Raw genomic sequence first — 22,535 nt, forward strand, 5'->3', positions numbered from 1 at the left:
TAATTAAATCCTATCTCCACTCTATTATTATCCCATTTTAAAGATGGGGCTTAAAGAAGCTGAGTAAATCTTTAGAGTCAGGTGTGCAGACTCCTTTCCTGGTTCTCAGATTGGTGAACCCCTTGGGGACAGTGTAGCCAACAACTTGATGTCTGTGGGCGCACAAGAAGAGAAAAGGAAACTCGGTCAATAATTGGCATCAGAGACTAGGGCCCCCAGATGATACTGATGTCCTTGAGAGTGCAGCTGCCAATCTTTCTTCCCCAAGGTAAATGTGTTTCAGGCAAGTGTCCTATCTATTTGGGTCAGTGATGGACAGCTCACTAATGCATCTAACAGAGTGCTTAACATGTAACAACACCTAGCAAAACTATCTGAGAGAATAGCAGAGGCCTCTCATTTTATTTATTTTATTGTAGTAAAAACATTTAACATGAGATATACCCTCTTAACAAAATTTTAAATGCTCAATATAATACTGCTAACTATAGGCACTGTATTGTCCAGGAAGTCTCTAGAATTTATTCATCTTGCATAACAGTAACTTTATAACTGTTGATTAGTGAATCTCCACTGCCCTCAACCCCTGGAAAATATCATTTAACTCTCTGTTTCTGTGAGTGTGACTTTTATTTATTTAATTTTAATTTTGTTTATTTATTTTAAGAGAGAGGGCACACACATGCAAGTGGCAGAGGAGCCAAGGGAAAGGGAAAGAGAGAGAACCCCAAGTAGGCTCTATGCTGTCAGCATGGAGCCCCACACAAAGCTTAATCTCATGACCATGAGATCATGATCTGAGCCAAAATCAAGAGATGGGTGCTTAACTGACTGAGCCACCCAGGCATCTCCCACATTTTCTTTATCCATTTATCCTCTGATGGACACTTAGGTTGTTTCCATATCTTGGCTTTCTATAAATAATACAGAATTGAGCATAGGAGTGAAAATATCTCTTTGAGATTCTAATTTCAATTCTTTAAAATATCCAGAAGTGGGATCATAGGGTAGTTCCATTTTTAGTTTTTGAGAAACCTCCATACTACTTTCCATAGTAACTGCATCATTTTACATTCCCACCAGCACTGCACAGGGTTTCAATTTCTACATCCTCACCCACATTTGTTAAATTTGGTGTTGTTTGATAATAGCCATCCTAACAGATGTAAGATGATCTTGTGGTTTTAATTTGTATTGCCCTGATGATGAGTGACATTGAGTGTCTTTTCAGGTGCTTATTGGCCATTTGTATATCTTCTTTGGAGAAATATCTGTTGAAGTCTTTCACCATTTTTTAATTGAGTTATTTGTTTTTTGCTGTAAGATTTGAAAATGAGAACCAGAGAAGATGAATGACTAGCTGGGTGTCACACAGCTTTGTGGGCATACTATCATCCACATCATGCTGACTCTGGACTCTGTCAGTTTGCCAGGCCCAACCTGTCGGCCGCTTGTGAAAAAAAGGAAAAAAGCAAACTATTCTCAGTCCTTCTCTCACTCAGAGGCAACGCTGCAGAAAGCCACTTATCCAAAATAAAATAATAACATAAATTAAGTTAGTGGGTAGAGAGATTTCAATAAAAATATGTTCACCTTGTAACACTCCTGCAATCCAAATGTTGGAAACATTTTGATAAGCAGCTGTGAGCCAGAGGCACACAGAATTAGTTACAGAATCTGTCTCAGGTGTCTGTCACTCTCCTATGTGGGTATAAAGCTGCTGGAGAGGTAGGAGGCACACAAGAAAGGAGATAGGTGTGGACTGGGGGAATCTGCTTGGCTATATAACCAACCGTGATAGTCCAGGACTATCATGGTTTTAGCATTAAAAATTCTGCATCCTGGGAAACCCTTTCCTGGAATGCAAAGGTCCTGGTTTTAGGGAATGCATATAAAAGTTTAAGGAAAATACACAAAACTCATATAGCAGTTCCCCCCAAACAGAGGCTAGTTGTAATACTTGCTTGAGTGTGACATAGATTAGCTGCCTGACAGAGTTACTGGTATCCTATTAATGCTGGCGACCATGACTTGCAGCTCACACCAAAGTTGTGTAAGCATTGGTGCATCATTTGGAACAATGTGGCTTACATGCGCACTTTGGTGTAATGATGAGCAGTACCTCCATCTGTGACATTGCCTGTGGAATAATTGTTACACATCATGTCCAGAATGTGTAAATATTGTGATCATATTTCCTGAGAGTTCAGATCATGAAAATGATTACAGTTACAATACTAATATCAGTCTGACCCAGATATTATCAAAAGAGAGTTTTACTTTAATGACAGATGGATAGACACACACAACTGAATTTGGCAGGTAAATACCTGATTGCAGAGAACTCTGCACAACATTCAGAAAATGACTGGGGACTCAGCATGATGGAGGGGAGGAAGTCCAGGATTAGACAGGCAAGTACTTCTAAATCACTTAAAATTTTTCATCTCCTGGGGTGCCTGGGTGTCTCATTCAATTAATGATCTGACTCTTTGTTTCAGCTCAAGTCATAATCTCACGGTTGTGCAATTGAGTCCCCAGAAACACTCTACACTGACAGTGCAGAGCCTGCTTGGGATTCTCTCTCGCTCTCTCTCTCTCTCTCTCTCTCTCTCTCTCTCTCTCTCCTCTCTCTCTCAAAATAAATAAACATTAAAAAATGTTTTCATCTCCCAAAAAGATACCAAATCTCAGTTGTAAATAGTAATGTCTGAATTAGCTTGGACCTACAGCATGAATGAATATGTATTTTTTCTTATACTGTTTCTCTTAATTGCTCTATGAGAATGAGTTAAGTTATATTTCTTCATTTATAAGTTGCAACTACAATGACCAGTGGGAGAACAAAAAGAAAAAATTGATGACAGATGTATCAGTCCTTGCTGTTTAGAGCTGTTTCTGTTACATCTTACCAGCAATTATGCTTTGTATAGTGTATCAAGTGATACGTGGAATCATATTAACAACTACAAAAAATGGTCTCCAAACTCTTAGGTATTTTGATTTGGGTAAAAGAAATAGTTTCAAATCATCTCAACTTTCATGAAGATTTTAATGAAAACAAAGAAGATATTTTAGTGTACAAACATAAACTAGACTTTGCTCATATATGTGCATATTCAGCAGACAGTGCAAAAGTGAATTTTGGCAAATTCAGTTCATTCTGTAAACTTACCAAAGGAAATGAAAAGGGGATACCTGTTAATTGTCCTGCACACTTTGTGCAAAACACCACTGCAGTGATGTGTAGTTTGCTTCCCCATAAGATTGGGTCACTTTTTAGTTCCTCATTAATGCTCAGAAACACTTATAAAGTTTGTTACTTGATGGAGCTGAAGGAGATCTCTTCCTTAGTCATAGGCTTACCAGATTCCTGACATTGTTTTAGAAGTGTTGGCCTGCCATCAGCTCATATTTTCAAACTATGAGACCAGAAGAATGATCTTATCTAATTTGGAAACACACTAGAGATGAGAGTGGAAAAAAGGATTACAGTAAAATAAAACATTTTATGTTATTTCTCCAAACTGATGAAGAGGTCATAGGAACCAAAAAGATGAGCAGTTTTTACCTAAGCTGTTGGGTGTTATGTGTAGGTTTCAACAAAAACTCAAAATGCCTCACTTTTTTTTATTATAAGACTTCTTTTTTACTCAAAATAATGTCATAGAAAAGAGCAGCCAAGTTAACCAGAATTTTCTCAATTTCTTAACTAAAACTGTAACTTGTTTTGAATCCAACTTTGATTTCACAAGTTTTACTCTGTGCTATAAAATCATTTCCCCTGAGAAAGAAAGATTTAACTTTTGATGGAATGCAGTGTGCTTAAGAGTGTTTTAAAACGGACACCAGAGATATGGATAGCCTATGATAAACTTCGGATGTAGACAACCTAACAGAAGAAAACAAGCATGAAGGTCCAAAGTGGATAGACATTTTCTGAGAGTTAGAAACTAATTCCTCCAAGTGTAAAACATGCTATTGCTGGTGAGTAAAATCCTAAGAATCCATACTTGTATACTTTTGTTGAGAGGATATTTAGCTTGATATCATCACACTGAACTAGCATCTTGATAAGAGTAAACTGCAGGTCAATATAAATTTTGTGTTTGACTGTATTCATGCTTACCACTTCATTAAAGAAAAAATGAATGTTCTATAGGTTGCTGGAAGTTCAGAAAAGTTCTGAAACATGAAATAGAAAGAGTAAAGTATCCTACTGCATTATGGAAAGGAAATAAAAAACAAAATCATTTTAAATATTAAATATGATCTATATTTAATATTTGCTTAATTAGTTCTGTTGTATTTGTCCATCTTTTGAAAATCCTCACACTGGGGAAGGAAAATTGCAGCAAAGTAAGAGGGCACTAGACTCGCCTTGTCCCATAAACACAACTAGATAACTATCAAATAATTCTAAATATCCCTAAAAATCACCTGACAACTGGTAGAACAAAGTCCAGACTAATGGTAGAGAAGAGGCCACATTGGAGAAGGTAGGAAGTGCAAAGGTGAGGTTTGGGAGATCATAGCTGTTGCAATGGGGTGGGAGCTATTGTTGAGGAGAAAAACTAGAGACAGACTAGCACACAGGAGAGGAGCCCACATAGGAAGATAAAACACCTCATCTCAATGGGCTATGAAAACAAGAGGGGCTAAACTTTGAAAGTTCTTTTAACTAACAGGGCTTAAAGCTTGGCATTTTATCATGTGTTTTGTTTTGTTTTGTTTTTTATTTGTTTAATGTTTGTTTGTTTGTTTGTTTGTTATTTAGAGAGAGACAGAGAATCCCAAGTGCAGAGAATCTGCACTGTCAACACAGAGACTCATGCAAGGCTCAGTCTCACAAACCATGAGATCATGACCTGAGTAGAAATCAGGAATTGTCCACTAAACAGAGTCAGCCACTCAACTGACTGAGCCACACAGGTGCCCATTTAAGCCTAGAGTTTTAAAAGTCAAGGTGCTTGGCTCCAGGAGAGCCTAGAGGCATTGGGGCTGCTCTAGAGAAAACGAAGGACAGAGAGCTTGTGAACACAGAGTGTGAGAACGGCACTCTGAAGAATTCCTGGAGCAAATAATGGGGAGACTATTTGCTCTTCTTGGAGTGTGGTCCCGAGAATCAGCATTCACAAAGCGACCCCTCTGGCAGCAAAGAAATTGGCCAACAACATTTCCCTCCCCAACCCCTCAGCATAAACACAGACACACACACACACACACACACACACAGACACACACACACCCATTCAAGAACCATTGAAGCACCTACACTCACTACATAACTTGCTTATACCAAGCACCACCTTCTTATGTGTTCTGGTGGAACCACTCTTCCCAGTCACATTTGCCTCAGTCCTATCACAGTGGAGTCCTTCTCCCAGAAGACCAGGCCAAACCCCTGACCAAACCACTGCCTCTCCCAATCCAAGGTTCTTCATAAGGCCACTACACTCAAGAAGAGTAGAAGTAGCTCACCTACCTAAACAGAGACTTAGACAAAATGAGAAGGCAAAGGAATTTGACCCAAATGAAAGAACAGGACAAGGTCATGGCCAGAGATCTAAGTGAAACAGATAAGTAACATACCTGATAGAGAATTTAAAGTAATAATCACAAAGATATTCACTGGACCTAAGAAAAGAGTGGAAGACATGAGTGAGACCCTTAACATAGAGATGAGGAAAACATCGAAGAGATAAAGGCACAATGCATGAAATGAGAAACACACCTGATAGAATGAGCAACAGACTGGAAAACTCAGAGGAACAAATTCACTACCTATAAAACATGATAATCGAAATCAAATCAGGTTGAACAAAAGAGAGAAGAAGGAACTATGCAAAATGAGAATAGACTTAGGGAATTCAGTGACTCCATTAAATAGCATTCCTATTCTAGAAATCCCAGGAAAGAAAGAAAGAGAAAAGGGGACAGAAAATTTATTTGAAGGAATAATTACTGAAAACAGCCCTAATCTAGGGAAAGCAACATATGCAGATCTATGAGGCACAGAGGACAAAATCAATATCAAATATAAAAAAATCCACACCTAGACACATTATAATAAAAATGGAAAAATATACTGATTAAAAAAATTTAAAGCAGAAATACAAAATAAGACAGTTACTTCTAAGAGAAAATACATAAGACTATCAGGGGTTTTTTTGTCTTTTTTTTTTTTTTCAGTAGAAACTTCCTAAGCCAGAAGGGAGTGGCATGATATATTCAAAGTGCTAAGTGTGAAAAATCTGTAGCCAAGAATATTCTATCTAGCAAGGCTATCATTCAAAATAGAAGGAGAGATAAAGAATTTCCCAGGCAAACAAAAACTAAATGAGTCTATGACCACTAAAACAGTACTGCAAGAAATATTAAAGAGGGTACTTTGAGTGGAAAGTAAAAAACAATTGTGACAGTCTGAAAGCAGAAACCACAAAGGCAGTAAAAACGGATAATTTTGTAAAATATCAGGAAAGTGACTCACAAAAAAAATGATGTAAAATATGACACCAAAAACATGAGATGGTGTAAAGAATGGGTTCAAACTTAAATAATAACCAACTTAATATAGATTGATATATATAGAAGATGTTTTATCCAAATCTGATGATAACTACAAATCAAAAACCACTAATACATATGCAAAGAATAAAGAGAAAGAAACCCAATATATCACTAAAGAAAACCGGCAAACCATGAAAGAGAAAGAAGAAAGTATCAGAGAAAATCTTCAGTAACAAGCAAAAAACAAGTAATAAAATGGAACTAACTTCATATATATCAATAATTACTTTGAATGCAAATGTAAATGCACCAACTAAAGACATGAGGTGTCAGAATGTATAAGAAAACAAGACCCATCTACAAAAGATTCATTTTAGACTTAAAGACACCTGCAGATTAAAAGTAAGGGGGTAGACGAATATTTATCATACAAATGGATGTCAAAAGAAAGCCGGAATGGCACTACTTATATCAAACAAGCTACATTTTAAAATAAAGATGTAACAAATAAAGAAGGACATTATATAACTGTAAAGGGAACAATCCAAAAAAACCTCTAAAAATTGTAAATATTTATGCACCCAATTTGAAAGCACCTAAATATATAAAACAATCAATAGCAAGAATAAAGGAACTAATTAAGAATAATATAGTTATAGTAGGGGACTAACACACTTACACCAATGGAAAGAACATCTAAACAGAAAAATCATCATCATCATCATCATCATCATCATCATCATCATCACTACCAACACCAACAACAACAAAAACCAATGGCTTTCAGTGACACATTGGACAAGATGGACTGAACAGATATATTCAGAACATTCCATCTTAAAAGAGTGGAATGAACATTTTTTAAGTAAACATGAAATGTTATCCAGCATACATCACATATTAGGTCAAAAAAACAAGCTTCATTGAGCATATAAAGATTGAAATTATACCATCCGCCTTTTCTGACAACAATGCTATGAAACTAGAAATCAATCACAAGAAAAAGTCTGGAAAACCACATGGAGGCTAAATAGCACATTACTAAACAATGAAATGGTCAACCAGGAAATAAAAGAAGAATACAAAAGTATATGGAAATATATGAAAATGAAAATGGAACTGTTCAAAACCTCTGGGATTCAGTAAAAGTGGCCCTAGGAGGGTACTTTATAGCAATATAGTCCTACCTCAACAAATAAGAGAAATCTCAGTACAACATAAGGAGCTAAAAAAGAACAAAACCTAATACCAGACAAAGTAAATAAATAATAAAGATTAAAATAAAAGTAAATGATATGGAAACTTAAAAAAAAAAAAGTAGAAGAATTCAGTGAAACCAGGACCTGGTTAATCAAATTAACGAACCTCTGGATGCATTTATCAAAAAGAAAAGACAAAAGACTCAAATAAATAATAACAAATAAAAGAGGAGAAACAATAACCAACACCAAAGAAATACAAATAATTGAAGAGACTATTATGAAAAACTACATACCAATAAGTTGGACAACCTGGAAGAAATGGATAAATTTCTAGAAGCATATAAACTACCAAAACTGAAACAGGAACTAGAAAACTTGAACAGACCAATTAACAGCAAAGAAACTGACTCAGTAATCACAGTCTCCCCACAAACAAAATTCTAGGGCCAGATGAGTTCCCAGGGGAGTTCTGCCAAACATTTAGAGAAGAGTTAATACCCATTCCTCTTAAACTATTCCAAAAAATAGAAATGGAAGGGAAACTTCCAAACTCATTCTATGAAGCCCGCATTACCTTTATTCCAAAAGCAAACTCCACTAAAAAAGAAATTACAGGCCAAAATCCCTGATGAACATTGATGCAAAAATTAACAGAATACTAGCAAATCAAATGTATCAATACATCAAAAAAAGGCATTCACTACAATCAAGTAAGATTTATTTCTAGGTTGTAAGGGTGGTTCAATATTCATAATTCAATCAATGTGATATGCCACATTCATACAAGAAAAGATAAGGACCATATGATCCTTTCAATAGATGCAGAAAAAGCATTCGACAAAGTATAATATCCATTCATGATAAACGCCCTCAACAAAGTAGGTTTAGAGGTGACACATCTCAACATAATAAAATACATATACAAAAACCCTACAGCTAATATCAATTTCTTCTATTATCAGAAACAGAAATGTCCACTCTCACCACTGTTATTTTACATAGTACTGGGAAGTCCTAGGCACAGCAATCAAACAACAAAAAGAAATAAAAGACATCTAAATAGGCAAAGAAGTCAAATTTTCACTATTTGCGAACAACGTGATACTATATATAGAAAACCCAAAAAAATTCCACCAAAAAATATTCTAGAACTGATATATGAATTCAGTAAAGTTGCAGAATATAAAATCAATGCACAGAAACATGTTGCAATTTCTTACACCAATAAAGCAGCAGAAAGAAAAATTAAGGAGTCAAGGCCCATTTATAATTGCACCCCAAACATAAGATACCTAGGAATAAAAGGTGAAAGATCTGCACTCCGAAAACTATGAAACGCTGATGAACGAAATTGAAAAAGATGCAAAGAAATGGGAAAACATTCCATGCTCATGTATTGGAAGAACAAATATTGTTAAAATGCCTATACTCCCAAAGCAGTCTACATACTTAATGCAAAATTTATGAAAAACCAAAAGTATTTTTCACAAAGCTAGAGCAAACAATCCCAAAATTTGTATGGAAGCACAATAGACCCTGAATCCCCAAAGCAACTTTGAAAAAGAAAAGCAAAGCTGGAGTCATCCCAGTTTTCTAGACTTCAGTTTATATTGCAAAGCTGTAGCCATCCAAACAGTATGTTGCTGAAACAAACGTAGACACACAAATTAATAGAAGAGAATAGAAACCCAGAAATGAATTCACAACTACATGGTAATTAATCTTTGACAATGCAGGAATGAATATCCATTGGGAAAAAGACAGTATTGGGAAAACTGAAGAGCCACATGCAAAAGAAAGAAACTGGACCACTGTCTTACACCATACACAGAAATAAGTTCACAATGCATTAAAGACCTAAATGTAAGACCTGAAACCATAGGAATCCTATGGGAGAGCACAAGCAGTAACTAACCTTCTTGACATCAACCATGGCAAATTCTTCCTAAATATATCTCCTGAGGCAAGGGAAACAAAAGCAAAAATAAACTATTTGGACTTCAAAATAAAAAGCTTCTGCACAGCAAAGGAAATAATCAACAAAACTAAAAGGCACCCTAAAGAATGGGAGAAGATATTGCAAAGGACATATATGATAAAGAGTTAGTATCTAAAATCTATAAAGAACTTATGAAACTCAAAACCCAAAAAATGAATAATCAGATTTAAAAATCAGCAGAAGACATGAATAAACATTTTTCAAAAGACATCCAGATGGCTAACAAACACATGAAAAAAAATACTCAACATCAGGGCAATACAAATCAAAACCGTGATGAGATATCACCACACACCTGTCAGAATGGCTAAAATCAACAATACAAGAAACAACAGATGTTGATGAGGATTTGAAAAAAGAGGGAACCCTCATGCTGTTGGTGGGAATGCAAACTGGTACAGCCACTCTGTAAAACAGTATGGAGTTTCCTCAAAAAAGTTAAAATAGAACCATTCTATGATACAGCAATTGCATTAGTGGGTATTTACCCAAAGAATATGAAAACACTGATTCAAAGGGATACATGCACCTCTAAGTTTACAGCAGCATTATTTACAATAGCCAAGATATGAAGCAGACCAAGTGTCTGTCAGCTGATGAATGGATATGGAAGATGCAGTATATGTATACAGTGAAATAGTACCCTGTCATAAAAAAGGAATAAAATCTTGCCATTTTCAATGACATGGATGGAGCTAGAGAGTACAATGCTAAGCAAAATAAGTCAGTCAGAGAGACAAATGCTATATGATTTCATTCATATTGGAATTTAAGAAACAAAACAAAGAACAAAGGGGAGAGAAAGAGATTAAAAGAGATGAACCAAGAAACAGAATCTTAACTGTAGAGAACGAACTGATGATTACCAGAGAGGACTGGAATTGGGGGATGGGTGAAATAGGCGATGAAAATTAAGTAGTGCACTTGTCATAATGAGCACTGGGTAGTCAAAATAAAAACTTTTAAAATATTTAGATAAGTATAGGCCTTAATTTACATATCTTAAGAAAATACAATAATATAGCCTACAAAAGGTAAGTATACAATAAACAGTTATAGAACAGAAATATAAACATGCTACTGGTCACATTGTTATTTTGTTTAAATAATAGCATTAATTGGAACAAAATATCAAATTGGATAGAATACATAATTTCAATTAAACACATATTTTCCATAATGTTTGTGGCTAAAGTAATAATGCATCATATAATTATTAATATATACTAAACTATTGTCACTTATTTTTGTATGGTATGGATGTATGTCCCATGTTGGCTCTGTAAAAACTGGTCACTTTGTTCTGCTTGGGGAATGATGGTGACCTGTTAGCCTAGAAAAGTCCAGTTCCGAGCTCTGACTGGTCCTGGAGTTTCTCCTGTTGACTTTTCTGCATACCCAAACCCCATCTTTTCTCTGGGATCAGACCCAGGCCTGGCATAGGCTCTAGATCTTCAGTTTTCTCACTAATCAGATAGACCAGTCTGGATTGAACAGTGCCTGGTCTTTGCTCAGAGGTTTATGCTAACTTAGCTTTTTCAAGGGACTTGACTAAATTTTCCTTGGCTTATGGAATAAACCCACTGAAATAAACAACCTATCTTTTTCTGACTTCCATGAGCCTGCAGTTCAGGGGCTCTTCCTGGCCTGCAGGGATGTGGGAAGCAGCCAGACAGTGAGTGCATACACTCAGGTGATGGGCATGGGCAAACTGTCTGAATTAGAAGCAATTTAATGATTGTCATGAGCATGATTCTGCAGCCTCATCTCCAATTTGAGCTCCCACTCGTCCTAACAGTCATCAGAGCAACTTCTCTAGATCTTGGACTATCAACATTCTTGGTGCCGGGGGTAAAGGGCACTCTGCAGTTACTGAAGCTCCCAGACTACTCAGATACCCATTTAACTTGGTGGAACTTCCCAGCTCATTGGTTCTCAGGAGATTTCTTGATTTTGATTAAGGACCAATGGACCCTTCAGCCTTAGCTATCTCTCTAGAACCATAGGCCCCTGAAGGAATTCCTACCTTTACCTCCCACAACCTCTAACACACAGCTGTTCTCTGGAGGCTCTGGTGGCACTACCCCCACCTCCATAGTCATTGTTTTACTTTTATTCAGTTCTAGACTGGTCCTGTTGGCCTCCAGGCAGTCACACACACAATGGGCTTTGTCATTTGGTGCACGATATCAGGGCTGACTGCTTTCTTCTATAGTCTGAAGGGTCTTAGCAAGATTATGATTGATATCAGAGGGAGACCATATTTACACTACATGCCTTCTCCACCTAGTCCCTACCTCTAACTTGTGACCTGCATGTTTATGTCCCTATTCCAACTTGTTTTCCTAGAAGTATTGGAACAAACCATCCAGTTTGCTCAGGAGAGAATTTTCCAATGATGTGGGAATTTCAGTGCTAAAATCAATAAAATCCTGAGTAAACCAGGACAAGTTGGTCTCTTTACAAAGATTGAGGCTTTAGTTTTTCCTGAGAGTTCCTCCTATAGGTGTCTATCTGTACACACACATTGATATAGTAAATTGGGGAGAGAAATAGGGAAAACAAGAATCTATATATGTTGGGGGCTAGCCCTAAGCTTGTCTTACCTTGTTTCCCTCTCTGATTTGTAGACATATGGAGGGAAATAGATCCTTCTGGAGGGAGAAAATAAACAGAAGAAGGGTTCCACACTACAGAATAAGCAAAAAGATAAACTATCATATGAACTTGAACTTGAGCTCAGTCATGGAATACAAAGCATGTATTTGTATTTCTCACAAGAAAGATAGTCCTCTATTATTTGAAGCTCATTGTGCTTGGCAACTATGCACTAAAAATCAATGCTCTAGCCCAGAGTTCTAGGTCTGTATCACAGAGCTGAAGAACCACCACAAAAGCTTCTCATGAGACAGAATGAGAAAGCGAACACATAGCCCCCTCTCCATCCACTCAGTGAGACAAATCTCACACCAAACTGCACTGGTTTTATCCCTCCAGGCCTCTCTGGGTCTTCCTCATTTTCAGTGCCAACCTTTTAGCATATCTTGTAGATATGCTATACAATAGCTATACAATTGCTCCCCACATAGCTAGATATTAGCTTGGTCCAGCTTTGACCCATAGATATATCCTGGCTTTGACCCCATTAATGGAAAGTTTGAACTTTTCCAGGCATTTTGTTAACTCTCAATGTTCTCAGGATTTCCTCTGTCCTTACTTTTGGCCTCCCTTGCACCATCCCAGACAGAAGTGAACATGCTCTCAAGTTCTCAAGTTTCCCCCCATCATCCAACTTCATAGAAAAGCATTAGGGAGCAATGTCCTCTATTAATGATATCGTAAATATAATAGTATTTATACAGCTTATAACACTGGAGGTGTTAGTTTACCCCATGGCAAATAGATTTAAAAAAAAATTCTCTCCATAATTGTTTGCCTTCCTAAGTCCTTAAAGGCTGCTCCAATCCTGAGATTTCTGAAATCCCTTCCTTCCAGCTGTGCAGTGCCTAGCCTGAAGGTACATTTCTCCTTTCATCAAGGTTCCCAGTCAACCTAACATTTCAAACTCTCCTCCTGTATTAGTCAGAGCAATTTAGTTCCCTGCCCCAAGCTGCACACATTAAACCTGGAGAATGGGTGAGATCTTCTGCCCCAAGATGCATACTTTAAACTTTAAAGAATGGGTGAGATCTTCTGTTTAGTTATTCCAAACCTTTGAGGAGGGCCCTTGTTGGGATGAGAACTGGGTGTTGTATGGAAACCAATTTGACAATAAATTATATTTTTTAAATGTTTTAAAAAAAGAAAGCAGTTAGAGTTTTATACAGCAATATCTTCATTTTGTTTTGAATTACACTTATGGCAAAGGAATCTTGATTTTCCATTCTACTTTCTAGCGTTTCACCAAAATCCCTTTTAGACTCTAAATACTTTTTTAAATAATGTCTAGTCATTGGTAGATAGATGAGAAAGAGAGAGATGTTGATATAGATATACAGATTTACATTTGACTTCCTGGATTTTCACCAAAATCCCTACTGATCTCTCAATAATTCTTGAAAAAGATAGATAGATAGATAAATGGATAGGTAGATAGATAGATAGATAGATAGATAGATAGATAGATAGATAGATTTATATTTATCTCCCTGTATTAGATAGGCACATAATAGAATTACAATACTTAAAACCTCATAATTAAAATTATAGACTGCTGAAATTCACCACTGTATCCTTTTCTCTCTTTTACTGCCTAAATAGCCTAGCTAATTCTAATGAATCAGACAGGAGCCTGGACATTTTCCCACCCATGTTGATGAGAGTCCCAGAGTGATAGCTCTGCCCTTTGTCTGCTTCCTTTGCAACAAGAGCTTACCCACACTCCCCCAGTTCCAAACATCCTACTTTTCTACCCCTACTTTGCCTTTGCTGCAGGGAGTCTTTCTGTTCAGAAAAATCCCCTGCACAGCCTGCTATTTCTGGCACTGTCATTCTGGCCTGATTCTGGTTCTAAGTTGCTGTAAAGTCTACAAGAATACAATATGTAAAATCACACTTCAAAGTTTGAGCAAAGATAAATTTCAGAACAAGAATTTCCAAATAGGAGAGGGTTTATAAAAATGGCTGATTAACTGAATTCTTCAAAAACTTCCAAGTCTTAATAGATTTTATTTAAAAAGACTGGGGCACAAATTAAAGGAGACAGTAAGATATGATCTCACAGTACAATATGTGATCAATCCCTTACTGGAAGAAAAACAATGTGATAAAAAAGACATTATGAGCTGACAAAATGAAATGCAGCTAGTAATTAGATTAAACTCTGTGTTAATAGTCAATTTACTGAAATTGGTAGTACTGTTGGCATAAAAGATAACATTTTTTCCTTAGAAATACATATTGAAATATTTTAGGGATAAAAGGTCATGATGATGTGAGTTATAACGAACAAAAGTTCAGTTAAAAAGAAAATGCACATATATCTAGTGAGGCAGCAAATGGAAAAAAAATCTTAAAAGGTGACTCTGTATAATGGATATAGATGTGATTCTTTCTTATTGCCACTCATTTTGAAATCACTTCCAAATAGGTTTCTAAAAACAGCCCATTGACCTATCCCCCATTTTGAGCTTCTCTGATTTTCCTTCTCACAGCTTGGTAGCTGTGATAGCAGTCCCTAAAAGCTCACTGCAGATGTGCTGCGGAGTCTGCATGAAAAGATGACCAGGCAAGCACAGAAGAGATGGAATGATGAGGGTAGAGTTTTTTTATTAACAATTCAAACATCTCTGAGCTGCTGTGCAAGGCAGGTGATTGGCAGTCCTACATCATTGCTGGAGGTGGTGGGAGAGAAGAAAGAGGAAAAAGTAACTAAAATATCAATAAGAAGAATTTTATCTGGAACTAGATTTAGTGTATATTATTTTGTTTTGCTTTTGAAGAAAAAAATTCATAGCTTTTCTAAATATACATTTTTTTTAAATTGGAGTATGAATGACGTGCAAAAATCTGTATATATTTAATGTGTATATCTTGATAAACTTAAAGTGTACACCCACGAAACTGTCACCATATACAATGCCATAAACTTAACTATCTCTTCTAAAAGGTTCCTCTCTTCCTCTCTTCTTTTTGATAAAAATATTTAACATAAGATCTACCCCCTTAACAAAATGAGTATATAAGTACTATTAACTATATTCATGATGTCCTACAATAGGTTTCTAGGACTTAATCAAGATATTTAAGTGAAATTATGTACCTTTTTACCAATTCATCCCTCTCCCTAGCTGTGGGCAACTACCATTCTCTCTGCGTCTTTGAGTTTGACTGTTAAATTGCTGATGTAACTGGGGTCATTTAGTATTTGCTCTTCTATGTCAGTGTGTCTCTGAGCTTTTGCCAATATTTAAGAGAAGTTTCCACCCCCAGATTATTTGCACTCAAGCTACTGCATGGAGATAATTAATGGAGCGACATGTTTCTGCAGCCTCCCACAATTCACTCTGTAAGTGAAGACTGAAGACACCTCCCTGATCTTTCTTCCTGAGCTGTGTTCACTTGGCTTTCTTCCTGTTCAGGTAGCAAACCTCTAGAGGACAGAAACATGTCTGTGTTTCTGGATTCAGGCACATGTTTTGTAAAAGTCTGTTGACTGAATGAATGAATGAGGCTTTATGACAAACATGTAGGATGATCTCCCCTCTTCCCCAGCCTTGATAAGGGTAGAGGAGATAACTAACTTAGCCTGGGCCATCAACAGTAAAGTCAATGCCCCTCTGGTCCTGTTGCTCACCAAAGTTAACTAAGCCCAGTAATTCCTACTCTCCCACAAGTAGCAGGCTTTAAGAAACAATAACCCAGTGTTTGCCTCTGCTTTTAGTCTCTGAGCACCCACGTCTGGCAACTCCTGGGAAGATCATTTAATGAATACTACTGAGACTCTACTTCTGTGCTGGTGTCTGATCCCATGCTGAATGTCACAGTACAATGGAAAACTGACCGTACCACGGTGCAAGAGGGAGGCTTTCAGAACCTGCCTCTCCCACATTCTCCCCTGTAGCCACTATCTACCCCATAATGATGGTCAGATGCTGCCCATTCTCCTACTGAGCCTAAAATAGTCACCATTTGCATGCTTCCTCTGGTTGGGAAACACACAAATAATACCTCCAAAAAAACCCCACAAGGGGAATGGGGGAGCTGGTCAAGGGGAGTGGGAAGGGTGAGACTCCCTTCCTTCAGCTCTTTCCTAAGACCACACCATAGCTCAAATTAGTGGTGTTCTGTCTACAAGGCTTCAGGAGGAGGTGAAGATTGGGAGGACCCCAGCCCCACTCTCTGTATCTGCTCAGGGCCAGCATTGCTGGAGAAGAGAAGAGGGAGGAACAGATTGTGAGGAAAAAGTGAGCCCAGAGCCACTTGGAAGGGAGAGAACACAAATTTTCACTGTACCAAACATGGGAAGAAAAGGCTGCAAGAAAAGGCAGGTCTTGACTTTGGTTCCCTTAGATGAAAAGGTTCAGTCAGGGACTCCTTGGGGAGTAGACAGCATCAGATAGGACCTTGGATTCTTGTTAGGAACCCCCACTCACACACATATTACACTTCAAAGTATAGACATAGGCATAAAACAGAAGTACACGATCATCCTTTGTGACAGATTAATTCATCTGACTAGATTTATCTCCTCACTCAGCATATAAAACACAAGATATATGAAGTATGATAAAATGAACGAGCCCTTAGCCAGAGCTGCGAGATGGCTAGGCTCATATACACATGCAGCCCTATCAACTGGTATTCTTTTTTTAAATAACCTTATTTTATTTATTTATTCTTTTGAGAGAGCGTGTCTGAGAGTGTGAGTGGGTAACGGGCAGAGAGAGAGAGAGAGAGAATCCCAAGCAGGCTCCACTCTGTCGGTGCAGAGCCCAAAGAGCTCGAGCTCATGAACTGCAAGATCATAACCTGAGACAAAATCAAGAGCCAGGCACTTAGCCGTCTGAGCCACCCAGGTTCCCATCCAGTGTATTCAGCTGGAATTCTTTTTTTTAATGTTTATTTTATTTTATTTTTAGAGAAGGAGCACACCTGTGCATGTGAGTTGGGGAGGGGCAGAAAGAGAGGGAGAGTCCACTGGTAATCTTACAGTGGAGGTAAATCCTCACTTCCTTCAAACCAAGACTCTCCATGAGGAAGCCACACAGCATTTACAATCCTGAGCAAGAAGCCTGTCAGGTTGACTCTGCAGGGAGGAGCTGAGCATCTGTCCAGCTAGTAGAGTGTGTCTTCTACATTTGCCTCCAATCATTCACACACATTTACTAATACCCCTCTCTGTTCCAAGCACAGTAATGAACACTGTAAGCTGGCAGTATACCTGCCTAACATGGGGAAATGGGGGATAGGAATCAAGAATGTCACCCTGTCCAGTGAGAAGAGATTTATCAAAGAAATTGGAAGGAACTCCAGTTTCTATTCTCAGAGTGCACACAATGCTATGGAAGAGAAAAGCTACACCAACCAATGAGATTTCAAAGGGAAAGATCTGTTTTCAAACCCTACAAACTGAGAAGCTTCAAACTAAATACTCAGGGTTGAGAATACAAGAACACAGCCTGCCATCTACAGTGTCAATGGATAGAGCGACCTCCCAGACCTAGAGGGTAGCAGAAGTCCTACCTATTTGCTATTTTTATTATTTTTGCTAATCTGGCCCTCTCTTCTCTGCTCTAAATCACTGATACATAGGTAACTACTATTTTAAACTAGAGTCATCTCAGAGGACTCACACTCCATCCCCACAAGACAATCGGGCCAGCCATTCCCACCTCTATGATGACATAAATCTTGGAAAAGGAGTAAGACTCATTTTGTTTCTGAAAACAAACCACTCAAAAACCTGTCATGTGCCAATATGTCCAAGAATTCTACCTAGTGTGGCTGACAGTAATTCTTTTATCCCTACCACTTCCCTGTAGAGCTCTCATCCAGCTGAGAATCTGTCTGTGGAATTGAGTTGGCTGTATTTGATAAAGCAGGAGTCATAGGTTGGGTTTTCCACGAAAATGATTCTGAAATAGGACTCCCTTATTTGGGAGATTTATCAGCAACAGCATCAGAAAAGAGTAAGGGAAGCAAGATTGAGCAGAAGGTAACATTGAACTTCCATGCAGTTACAACGGAGGCTTTAGCTGGTCTTATGGGGAGGTATAGATTGAAAGATGAGAAGTAATGCATTACTTCTACTTGAATGAAGTCTTATTTCTTGCCTCTGACACAAAGTCCAAAGTAGGTTTCCTGGCCCAACGTGATATAATGCAGGATCCAGTGTTAGTAGATCAAGTACTATGAAAGCCCTCAAACAGAGGTGTTGGCTGAGATATTATAAATAAAAAAGACAAGTCTTTACTCAGAATGGGCCAGTTTTACTCAAGATGCATTTCTGCTTTATCTAAGTTGAAAGAGGTCCAACCATTGAGTGCCACTGAGTGGCTGACTGACCTCTTCAACTAATGGTGCAGTATTGGGGATTTAGCTGATCTCTGTTGCTTTGAGGCTGGACGTATAGCAGTGACAGCAGATAAATCTGTTTGAGCAAGTGGAAACCTAATATTCTGGCCACTGCATAGCCTCCATTTCTTCCATCCCCGCGACTTCACCCAGGCACTAGCTGATGGCCAGGCTGGCAAATGATAGAGGCTGTCTGATGGCAACTGAAAAGATTACTCTGCCTGCTTGATGTTTATCCTCTTCTATCATGGATGCTCCTTGATAGATGCTACAATGTTTACTTCATGCTGTGTACTGTCGGCCCATCTACATGATTCTTTCCCAGGCCTCTTTGTTCTAATCGTACAGTATTTCCTCTTCCTGGACCCTGAGCAACCAACCAAACTACTTACTACTGACCACGGGACCATATATATTCCCTGGTATCTCTCCTTTCCACTGAAGGTGAATAACCAGGTGCACCACTTCAAGCTTTTCCTAGTGGCAGGTTTTCCCATCATCACTGTCTTTCAAAGACTCCCTCTGTGTTCTTATAGTATATTGTAGTCCTTTTTATCTTATACCTATCCAAGCTTCTGTGAACCAATTTTGGACCTTTCAATCTCCACTAGCTGGTCATCATACAGGACTGTCCATAGGTGTTCTCTAAGGTGAGATAGAAGTGCAACATTGGAGGATAATATAGGGGCTCACCTGCTTATGTAGCTCTCTGTTACTCTCTGGCTTCCCTCACCTGATCCTAGAGGTATCATGTTTGTGTCATATTGTAATCCATATTACAATCCTTTGTTTTGTATTGTAATCCTTTCTTTCTTTAGCAAGTCCAACACTTCCACATCATGACTGGGTTCTAGTTACTGGTATGCTAATCAGGAGGATGTGTCAGAGTTGTTGCCTTGCAAGGTAGTAACCTTTAAGGTGTCTTCAAGTGCTGACCTTCTGCCAGGAGGAATGGGTGACTTCCGCAGATACAGAGAACTCAAGGAATCCTGGAATTCAAACTTAAAGAGCATTGACTTAAATATCCCTATTCCCAATTCCAAGAGCCCATGCCTTTCTAATCAGGTAGAAGTCCTTCTAGGCCAAGATATCCTGAATATGGCAAAGAAATCCTGCCAGAGTTGAGTATCCCAACTTCTCTGAAGCTCTGTCCCTCAAGGAAAGTCTGGGTCTGATCTTCAGCTTTTTCTGCCCTCTGCCTGCAGAGGAAAACTGTAGGCATATGGTGCCAAGGAGGCACTCTGGCTTTCACACATTGCCTTCTACTGATGATTAATTACCATCTGTTTTTTATTGTCTTCCTCCAATTCACTGAATGGTGCCAAAAATGGCCATCAAATCCCATAGTCCATAATAATTATTATTTCCCCCAAATGTCTGTGTTATCTAATATTGCTGTTTCTAGTGGGTACAAATGCCCTCACAAATGTGTTCTCTTCCATCAGTACCCTAGCATACATCTTCACCAGTGAAAGTTTTAACATTTCACCACAACCGTATGCTTCATTTCCCACCAGTGACAAGCCCTCGCTGCTGGATGAGGCATCTTCAAAATCCCATTTTAGAGTCTGCATCCTAAGATCACATCCTGTACCAACTGATGTAGGTTGAGTTCCCAGGGAAACAGACTCCAGGACTCTGAGATTTGCATACAGAAAGTTTACTGAGAAATGCTCTTGGAACAGTACCCATAAGAGATGAGAGAAGTTGTGTCAGGCACAAGCAGAAGTCAAACAGTGGTGCCACTGCAGGAGAGAGTTATGCCTATCCTACCAGGGGCTCTGGAGCTGGGATGCCTTCTGGCGTCATCCTTGTGGAAGCCAGAGGGACCTTTGTAATGCTGAATTCACTAATTCCTAGATGCAGCTGTCCTCAGGAAAGGGAATAATCTGGGGAAGGGGGCACCTTCCTTCAGGGGAGGGTCTTTGCTGCAGAGGGTCAGTGAAACATCAATAACCAACACTTCTGCAGGTGGAGTCAGTCCTGAAGGTGGCCAGACAGTGCAACACAACACCCCCTCCTGGAAGTACAATGACCAAAATGTGGTGTGCCTTCCTCTCATGACAGGACACCACAGGCACATGAAAATACCTGAGCTTTTGAGTTAGACACATAGGAGTCCCTATCCAGGATACTCAACAACAACACAAATCTCAAATAGGGCTAAACAAACCCATGACTCAGAGTTGTTGGAAAGATTCAGTAAACACAAAAATTCATTAATAACCTGTTCTAGGACAGACACAGATCCACTTCTTACATTTACGGAGATTTTAGCACAGTGAAAGGATCAGAAATTGTCATAGATTGTGGTGACAGAAAAACACAGAGGAGGGACCTGAGGGCTTATGGAAGTTTTCCCAAAGGAATGCTGAGAATTTGCTACAGAGTATCTGGACACATTAGATTCTCAATAAATGAAACCCATGGGCTGCTTTTGCTGTAGGTTTGCCTGTCTCCTGGAACATTAAACATGGCTCCATGTGCAACAGGCCTACGAGCAGCCAGTGAGACATAACATGGGTGACTGGTCTTGCTTTCTCAAATGCTGTATCTGCCTAGAGACGTGGTCTGAGACAGATGGCACTCAGGGGCTCTGTAGACAGCTCATGGATGCATGTTTGCAGGAAACACATCAGTGCTGCGGCTCCATCCTCCAGGATCCAGGTCTGAGCCCCCTCCTTTTCTGCCATTGCTGCCAGGGGAAGAGGAGTGAACATGGCTGTGGGGAGGAAGCCACAGCATCCCTAAAGAATACCTCCCTTCCTGGGAGAGATGAGAGGAGCTAGATCTCTCATTGGGCACAGATAGGCTAATAATGTGTTTGTACTGACAGCAAAGTGTTATGAAAAGAGACATTCAGCCCCTCTAGCCATTAGGGAAGCTGGTGACCCCTTTAAGAGCTGAGCCCCACCCCCACCCCCAGAGATCCTCTGAACTGAGGGAGATGTCTGAGTGGCCCAAGCCCACTGCTGGGAGCTGGTTACTGGCAGCTGTGGAAGAGTGTTTGGGGGGAGGATCACCCAGGAGAAGGAGCTGCATAACTTCACAGATGTAGTTCTGAGGAGCCAGCCTGGTGTTCCTTCCCAGGGCCATTACGTATTTCTGGCATGTGCTCCTTCTCCTTGGGTCTTTGCCACTCACACAGCTACTGAATTTGGAGAAGGGCACAGAAGCACCTAGAGAGGTGGGCAGGAAGTACAAACCAGCCAGCCTCAGAGCCAAGTATCTTGTCCCGAGAAGGCCCTTGGTGGCAAGGCAAAATGGGAATGTTTGTCCTTTACACAAATGGGGGCCCGCCCCTTTGGTACCTAAAGCTGCCCTCTTACCCAGCTCCCCTAGGCCTTGCTGAGTTCCTATAGGACATGTAGGCCCTGAATTTGCCAGGTGATTACCATCATAGATGTTTCCCCACAGACATTTCAGTCCTGGTGATGCCAAGTACTGCCCCCTATTAAATTCAGCAACCTTTTCATGTAAAGTCTGTCTCTGCCACATTGGCCCTCACTCTCTCCTACACATACCCTCTTCTTCCTATGTCCTCATTCATCTCTTGGCCTGGAAAGCCCACCCACTCTTCTCTTTTGTGTCAAGTGTGGCCAGTTCTTCAAAGCTCATCTCAGCACCCATATGCTCTGGTCAAGCTTCCTAATGAGTAGATTAAAAAAAAACCCAAAAAACACCATCTCCTCTATGCTGGCAATCCAGTGTCCAATAGCTATAGCACTAATTCATCATTTCCCATTAAAGGCCCAGGATTGTGGTTTCCATGTGTGCTATAACTCCCTGGTTAATGCACAGGTCCGGGG

General features: G+C 39.1%; 1 long non-coding RNA gene across 3 annotated transcripts in view; it reads right to left on the reverse strand.

The window, feature by feature from the left end:
* Window positions 1-14,954: 14,954 nt before the first annotated feature.
* LOC115271933 overlaps window positions 14,955-22,535 on the reverse strand; it is a 39,514-nt gene continuing 31,933 nt past the window's right edge. For all 3 annotated transcript variants that reach the window (XR_003900163.1, XR_003900162.1, XR_003900164.1), the window contains one exon: window positions 14,955-15,044. This is a non-coding gene — a long non-coding RNA (uncharacterized LOC115271933). The remainder of the gene's footprint in view (window positions 15,045-22,535) is intronic.

Source organism: Suricata suricatta, chromosome 11 (assembly GCF_006229205.1).
Source record: "Suricata suricatta isolate VVHF042 chromosome 11, meerkat_22Aug2017_6uvM2_HiC, whole genome shotgun sequence".
Taxonomy (NCBI): Eukaryota; Metazoa; Chordata; class Mammalia; order Carnivora; family Herpestidae; genus Suricata; species Suricata suricatta.